We start from the raw sequence: 8,516 nt of genomic DNA, 5'->3' as shown, positions 1-8,516 counted from the left end.
AAGCAGTAACTTATTAGACGCTTAATAGCACTGCCAGGACTAATGGAGATGCAGGAAATGTGGGGGAAAACATCATTGGTCATCTTACAAGAAGCTCATAGATAGAAAACAACACATACCTGTGCCTGACCTCTAGAAACACCCAGGAGACTTTGGATAGGTGCTTTATACTGTCATGTGGCCCACAGTTACTGTGGATGTCTCAAGATGGGACATGAGGCATGAAGGGTCACCCAGGTACACAGTGCTCTGCACATGCTCCTGCTTCATTCAGAGCCACACCGAGAGGAAGGGAAGCTCAGCTCGAATCCACAGATGAGAAACTCGCATTCAGAGCAGTTCTGTGACTTACCTGCGGGATTGCTTGGGCGTGGCGATGTGGCATGGCTGGAGTAGGATGCAACATCTCTGCAGGAGAGCCACAATGGCAAGTCACAGACTGCAGACAGGGGATGCCAAGAGGGGTTTGTTTTTCTTTGTGTATTTGTTTGTTTTTATTTTTGTTTTTTGAGACAGGATCTGGCTCTGTCCCCAAGGCTGGAGTACAGTGGCACAATCTTGGCTCACTGCAACCCCCACCTCCCGGGCTCAAGCCGTCCTCCCACCGAAGCCTGTCAAGTAGCTGGGACTAAAGGTGCTTGCTCCTATGCCTGCTAATTTTTGTATTTGTTGTAGAGATGAGATCTTGCCATGTGGCCCGGGCTGGTCTCGAACAACTCCTGGGCTCAAGTGATCTGCCATCCTTTGCCTCCAAAGTGCTGGGATTACGGGTGTGAACCACTGGGCCTGGCCATTTTTTTCTGTGTGTTTTGATAGACCCACAACTTGAATTAAGCTTCATAGAGTGAGTTGGTATAAAGATGAGGATGTGGAGGCAGACACCACCTGACAAAGGCTATGTAAGGGAGTGGGGGGACCAGAAAAAGCAAAACAAAAGGCAGAACTGACTGAGCTGGAATGGGTGCTCAGGTGGAAACAAAATTCCCTGGCTGATTCCTGGAATAATAGAGATCCATATCCATGTCTATATTTTATCTCTCTATATTTCCAAAAATCATTTATGGAGACTAAACATAAAGTATAAGAAATAAAAGGTTTAAATAAGAGTTTGAGAATCATGCAGAGAATAAAAGGTTTAAATAAGAGTTTGAGAATCATGCAGAGAAAGGACATCATGGATCATACTTATCAAAAGCCCAAGCTAAAATTCCCCATAGTTTTCAGACTTCTGGCAGCCAGTGCACAAAGGGAAACTCTGCATTCTACAACTATACAATTTTCATGTCATAAGAAAGAATCATGACAATTTTTAAGAGTTTACCAGATTCATCTGATCTGATTATTAACAAATATTTTATTGTGTACATTTTACACGTCCTACAGTGAAAATGTAATAGTGGATCAAGTCCTAAGCAGGATTGATCAACAGAGAGTGTTGATCTCGGTGAGTCTCTGCTGGTAACATTCTGAATATTGGTGGAAGGGATGAGGATGAGGAGGGGAGTGTTTGTCAGTATGACAAATTCCTCTTCAAGGGAGGGCTCCCTGTTCAGCTGCAAGGATTCAGATGAGCCCACAGCCTCCAGACACATCTCAGCTTGTGAGCTCTTCCAGGGCAGCCCTTGGCCAGTGCCAGAGCACAGCAGAGGTACAAGATCCTCGCAACTTCTGCCCAGTGAGGGGTTCTTCCAAGGGGTCGCCTTTTCTCTGAGCTCCCATTGGGGTGGACACAGACTTTGCCAGGTCTGCACTGTGGTCCAATGACCCTTCCAATTTTTTCCTTCCTCGCTTTTGCTTTAACACTGTTATCCCCCAATAAACTCTGCACTCCCAATTCTATCTCAGTGTCTGTTTCTCACAGAAACCAATGCGCAAGAATAACTTATTAGAAATTATGTTCCTAATATTATTTATGAGGAATTGATTGAAAGTAGTCCTTTCCATGACCCTAAACTAGTTTTAGATATTTGCTTCTCTATTTATAACCTGCAGTAAATGCCAGCAGTTTAGTCTGCTTAGAGGGAGACCCTTCTATGTTAGACTCCCTAATGAGACTCGATAAAACTTCTGGGAAAAAGGGCTTGAGTACTTTTAACCTTGTTTCTTGCCTTGATCGAGCATTTTCCTTTTAACTCCTTCCAAACACAGGTAACACACTAGATAGCCTGTTCTCTTTCCTAAATACCAAATCTTTATGTACTTGGCAATTTAGAATTCGCTTCACTCATATAAGCTCATTGACAGTCGCTGCAACTGATAAGGTAGAAAATAGTCTCTGGTAGGTTGCAAGGAGATTCACGGGGCCCAAGCGACTTGTCCAAGTTCTTGCTCAGAGACATTTGAAGATGGGAATTTGAGGCTAGTTCTTTCAAAACTAGGTTCTGAACCCCAAAGTCCTTGTCCAGATAAGGATATGCTCTGAATACTGTCATCTCAGGCTGAGGCTGACAAGGTCTCTATGCAGCCTTTAGTTATAATGCAATGGTTTTCTCCTGAAAACACGTTAGTCCACAAGGAAGGTAATTTTCGAAGAAGGCGTTGGGTCCCTAGTGATGGCATTGGCTCCTACCTTCCTCCTGGAGACTGCGGTTGGATGCTCCTTTGACATGCCTCATCCCGGGGCATGCTGGCCCTGTTCTATTCCCCGTGGAATCAACAGCCTCCAAAGAGCCGCGGTGTCTTTGCCAGACGTACTTCAGAGTAGAGATTGTATAAGAGCCAAGCCAGTCTGCTTTCAAACTTAAAATACACACACAGACTCACACACAACCCTAAGGCAGAAATGTACCAGGATCCTATTCCAGAATGTCTCTGGATGGGAATAGGCTGAGACTCACTTGGCCTTTTCACCAGCACAATAGGGGCCTGGCAGGAGCCGCAGCCACAGCCCTGAAAGAGAGGGATGCCTCTTAAGCTGACAGGCCACCAGGAGGGCATTGCTTTTAATTTAACGTGACAATGTAGTAATTACAAGCCTTCTCTAACTCACTTGCCTGAAGGAACAAAGGAGGATTCTCCCTGGAAGAATGTCAAGGAGTCAGATGGATACGCCCCCTGTTCCCTGGCCTTTTCCAAGCATACCCCACCTCCCCGTGCCCTGTCCTAAGCCAAAGGAATAGAGATGTGGATTCATTTCTTAATACACAAAGACCAGGAATAAAGTGGTTAAAATTAAATGATTTTCTTTCTCCCCTGAGAAGAAAGTCACAACCCTCTCTCTGTTGCTCAAACTAAGGAAAAATACAGTGTGGTCTTTAGGAGTTCAATTCAAGTGAAAGGAAACACCCATGCAAATACACATTCACACACATGCAGAGAAGGCCTATCTGTTACACCATCTCTTACTTCCTTTACAACAAATTATCAACCAAAAAAAACAAGAGCCTTGTGTCAATCATATTACTAGAAATCCACCCCGATAAATATGTCTTGGGCCACACATTTTTCTCAGGGTAACTGACTGGGTTTTCATGAAGGATTTGTTGAACTGCATAGTATGTACGAATGATTGCCCCAAAGCTCCAAATATTTATGGCCAGGGCCAGCAGCAGGCGACAACATCTAACGCTGCACTTGGCAGTCTGGCCCCCATTATTCTTGACAATGGGTGGATGGAAGGGAGAAGTGTTGAACTGTTTACTACTTCAAGACATTTTAAAAGATAATGAGTGTACAAACAGCATGGAAAAAAGAGCCCTCTGTAAGGTGGCTTAGAGTCAGGATAGAAAATTCAAACAATATTAGCCTCAAAAAGTCAACATTAGACACCCTTCTACTAAGGACCTACAAACAAACAGAGTTACTCTGTACACACACTCACACACGCAATTCCACGCCGCTGTGGCTTTCACCTTCTCAAGCCCTGGGTTCATACGTGCATTTGCACAGGACTTGGAAGTTTTCGGAACGGAGGGGTTTTGTCTCCTGAGAGCTTTCAGCATTAGGACTCAGGCACCTGGCTTGTCCAAGGCAGGCGAGGGCAGGGAGAAACCGAAATTCAGGCCAAGACTGGGATGTGTTTGGCCCTAAGACCAAGCCACACTCCTGTGTGTGGACCAGGAGAGGCTGTTGGGTTTTCCATGACATCACAGTACATCGAGACAAAGTGCTACACAACAAACACCTCTTGTGCCCAGACACCCGCATCCTACAGAATTAAAAGACAGAAATAATTCTTTTGAAAAGTCAATCATTAATAATGGAAAGAAATCCACCATCTTGTCCTCTTCTTCACGCAGACCTAGAGAAGGCAGGTACGTGCTTTCCATTCAAGCATTGAATATGACAAAGAAAATAAATTCTTTCTACTTTTTCTGTTTTGTGAGAGTTAGTCTCCCACTATTGAAAGATTGCCCTATTTCTATTCAGCCAAATCTGTGCTTCTTATTCAAGGGGGACACTTGGTTACTCATACATCTATCTGGAAACAGGAGATTGATTTCAGAGGATACTTGGTTTTCCACTCCAACATCAGGAGTAATCTACACTCTGATAGGTCTTATGTTTGCATGGCCTTCTAATTCTTTGCAAATAAAACCTGACAAGAGCTACACACAAGGAAAATTGCCAAAAAGATGTGCATGGGAAAGATTGTGCCTCCCCCCAACCTCTATTTCCTGAGTTTACACCACATACCTTATAAGATCTAAAACAGTGTTACCTGTGCTTAAGGGTTTTCACAGTTTTGAAAAATGAAGTCGCTCTTTGTCATAACATCTCAAGAAGTAAAACAAAAAACAGAAAGGATATTCTTCAAAAATACATTTTCCAAATTAAATTGATCACAGGTTTTTTTCAGCCTGTTTTTTAAATGAAATTATGCAAAGAGGGAAAATTTAATATTGCAATCAATAGAGTCCCACCCTTTTATAATGCCAGGTCTTAGCTCCCATTGATTTTTTAGCTAGCTGCATAAACTTAGTTATGCACAATAAGAATTTCATGCTACAAAGAAGAGAAAATGACTTTTTCCTCTTGCAGTGAACAGTAAGAGCAGTAATTATAATCTCACAAAATAGAAGTTTTATTCTCGGCCTTTAGAAACTATAGAAGGGGAAGGCAATACATCTTCAGACGATTTTCACAGATACATATGTGTGTGTGTGTGTGTGTGTATATAAAGCAGAGACAATTTGTAAAATTTGGAGAAAAAATATAGTGTCTTAGTTTTGGCAATGACAATGTGGTATGATCAAGTTTGCTGCAAGGAGGTGTTTCAAAGATTATTTTTATTATGACACACATTTCCCCAGAAAATTCTCTCTAGCAAAAGGCATCTCTAAAAAAGAAATCCTCCTAATTGTGGTTGGCTTAACGCCTCTCCAGAGTAGGTCAATAGCACACCCAGCGCAGGTGGCCTACCGGCCGCTCCCCGCCTGGCGTCTGATAAAGCTAGTCTCTTCCCTGGATCAAGGTATTAAGGTTCAGGTTATTTGTATTGATTTTATGTGCCACTATGCTGCGCTAGCCATGCTCATATCTGTGGTTCACAAATTCCTCTTTAAAATGTCACCGCCATTTCATTTCCTCTGCATCAATACTGCAGCCAGAGGGGCTGCTTGTTAACCTCCGGGGCTGTAGTCTCGTCAGATGCACCAGGACACTGCATATTCCCAAGGTTTTCACAGACATCAACAATGCAGGGGGTGGGTGGGGATGAGACTCTTCACAGAAAAAAAAAAAAGGAAAAAGAGAAAAAAACCAGAAAACTTTTAACTATTTTTCTTTTGATGTTCAGAAGGATTTTCCCTCTTGCCCAGGAAACCCTTGGAAATGGATCCGCCCTCTAGCGGTTAACAAGGGAGCTGAGGAATAATGGGATTTGACATCATTGGAAAGCACAGCCACACCCAAAAACAGGTGTGTGCACAAGAATTTCTGAACACAGATTTTACCAGCTGCACCCACACCCTCAATTCTACTTGAAATTAATCTTAAAGAAATTTTGAATTTGCTGATAATTTGAGATCAGTAAAGATTTTCCCTGAAAGTTCTAAGGTAAGTCTTTCTCAGTGAAATAGGTAAACTAAGCCATCTAATAATTGTAAAGACACTTTTCCTCCTCAGCATAGAGTAAAACTAGCCTTAACTGAAATCCAGATGGAAATCTACACACAGGCACAGTCATGACTCTATTTATCAGTCTACGGTGCTCCTTTAACAAACATGCAGCGGGGTAAAAATAAAACACATGTTTTCCCTTATTTCTCTGTAAGCGCTTACTTAAGGTTTTATTATATTTGGCCATGGGACATTCAGTAAACTTACTGATGATATCAAAGAATGATTTTACAAACAGTAAAAGTTACACTATTGACACCTCCAAATTCTGGAGTATTTACATTGTGTTCGGTGCACACTTGCTCAGGGAGATTAACAAACATTACTAGAAAGGCTGTGGCCAAATCCACCCTAGTTGTTTATAAAACCTTTACAACTCATCAGCTTCCACTAACACACTGGCACTGTTCAATTACCATCAGTGTTAGAGAGCCTTAGCAAAACATCTAGTGCCCATGTAAATAGACAAATCTGAAAACTAGCTGGTCTGTTGGCTTACATACTGTAGGTAATGTTTTCTTTTGCTCAAATTTGTTCTGGAAACTAATCACGCTCTGATAAAGCCATCTGCAAATATGAGAAAGATTGACACCCACATGTCAAAGTTTACACAGCCTGACCAAGTGTACATATAGTGCAGATGATGTGAGGGCTCTGCTGTACAGAGCTTCTCCGGGGCCATGTTGGAATGGAGTTCTGGTTGAGAATGCAGGTACCACTATCTACATTAAAGCAAAACTTGCCAGTTTCCTTGCCAAGCTAAAACTCTTCCAAAAGGATGGGTGCTTTTCTCCATGTTCATCATGGAGTTTTAACTTCATTCGCCCAGTATTACTAGTCTAGGGCGATGGAATGATTATCGCTTAGCGAATTCCAAACACAATCGCTTTTCTACAAGTCACTAAAGCTTTAATTTGTCTGGAAAATGATAGTAACTTATTGTTCACATGCTAGAAAGGATAGCATAAATATCAATAGGAGTAATGATATGAATGGCATTTGTCTGGAAAGTCACAAGTTAACTTTTTACTGTGCATGGCCTAATTTGCAGGAAATGCTTTATACATAGATTTGTCCACCCATGCTCAAAGAAAACCCAGAATAAAAACCTGAATATAAAGCAGATGGATTCCCAAACATGACTGAACACAGCGAGGAATTCATCTTCGTTTTACTTTGGCAATAAACGTTTCTGATTTAGAGGTAACTGGAACAATTCTCTTTTTCCTGGTTGTTGTCCATGTTTCCCAGAAATATACCCAGTGGATCTATTGCCTGATCCTGATCCCCCCTCTTTGGTAACACAATGAAAACCAACATCAACAACTATGTGGAAGGGTTTGTTTGTTGTGAACTTATTTTGACTCCTGATGCTCATTCCTTTCTAAGAGCTCAGAAGTCATATGATTGAAATTTTATTCTTGAATTTTCTTAGGGATCAACTACAAATTTTCTCATCATTTCCAGAATGTAGCCTAATAATTCTTTGAACAATATGGCAACATTTGCTTCTCCCTAGCCTTCTGACAATTCTCATGATTGGTTTCTCTTTTTACTTATCAAGTAAAACCCTAAGATTTCATCTGCCAGATCTTTCCGTTTCCATTGTAAAGTTGGACAATTTCTTAGCCCTTCACCAATTCTGGATTTTTGAATCTCTCCTTCAAATTTCCAATTTAAAAATCACTCTTCTTGATAGATTATTAAATCTATATCCAGTAATGGGTTTTTTCACTTCTTTGTTTGTCTTTATCTAAATGTAGCAAAATAAACCCATCTGGTGGTTCTTAGATTTTAGTTTTTTGAAAGCATCTAACTAACACCTAGTCATTGGTTTCTTTGAAACTCTTTGATGGCGACATAGTTCTGTGTCTGTCTCTGTCCATCTTTTGTATATTTTAAACAGCACAAAAGAAATCTCATTGTCCAGACACAATCGTTTAGATGCATTTATCTTTACAAACATATATATTCCAGCGTTTTTCAAAATAAAGTCTTATGATCAACAACTCATAGGTCTTACATAACAGCAAATTTTCATGAATAGGATATATACCTAATTAGCTGCCCTTGTTATTTTAAATACTTACTCTATTTACCAAAAATGGACTGAGCCAACCTGTCAACTTGTTTTTAAGGGCACATGATTATATTATATCTATGTATATCTCTTTCACGTTTGCCCAACCATTTGAGCTGCCTTTGATCATAAATATCATTTCTAGAATCCCATAACCTCTTTTGTATAGTAGTTAGCTACACACATTGATATGAAATGTGCAATAATTTTACAATGATTCTTGTCAAACAGAAGCCTTTTCTACCTTAGATCATAAAACTTAATTTCCAATTTCCTCCTCCCAAAGAAGAAATGATCTTTGCCCCCAAGTGGATAATTGGATCATGGAGGCAGGTAATAGCTTAACAGTTACTAGGTAATATTACCTTAGAGGAGG

At 40.8% G+C, this 8,516-nt stretch overlaps 1 long non-coding RNA gene across 1 annotated transcript; it reads left to right on the top strand.

Annotated features, from left to right (window-relative positions):
* The first annotated feature begins 4,205 nt into the window (after window positions 1-4,205).
* Window positions 4,206-7,198, top strand: LOC134757802 (uncharacterized). The gene is made up of 3 exons (XR_010132290.1): window positions 4,206-4,253; window positions 5,738-5,997; window positions 7,112-7,198. It is a non-coding gene; the product is annotated as an uncharacterized lncRNA (long non-coding RNA).
* The last annotated feature ends 1,318 nt before the right edge of the window (window positions 7,199-8,516 follow it).

Source organism: Gorilla gorilla, chromosome 21 (genome assembly GCF_029281585.2).
Source record: "Gorilla gorilla gorilla isolate KB3781 chromosome 21, NHGRI_mGorGor1-v2.1_pri, whole genome shotgun sequence".
Classification (NCBI taxonomy): domain Eukaryota; kingdom Metazoa; phylum Chordata; class Mammalia; order Primates; family Hominidae; genus Gorilla; species Gorilla gorilla.
The sequence above is the reverse complement of the archived record's forward strand: the minus strand, read 5'-3'. Positions and strand labels throughout refer to the sequence as shown.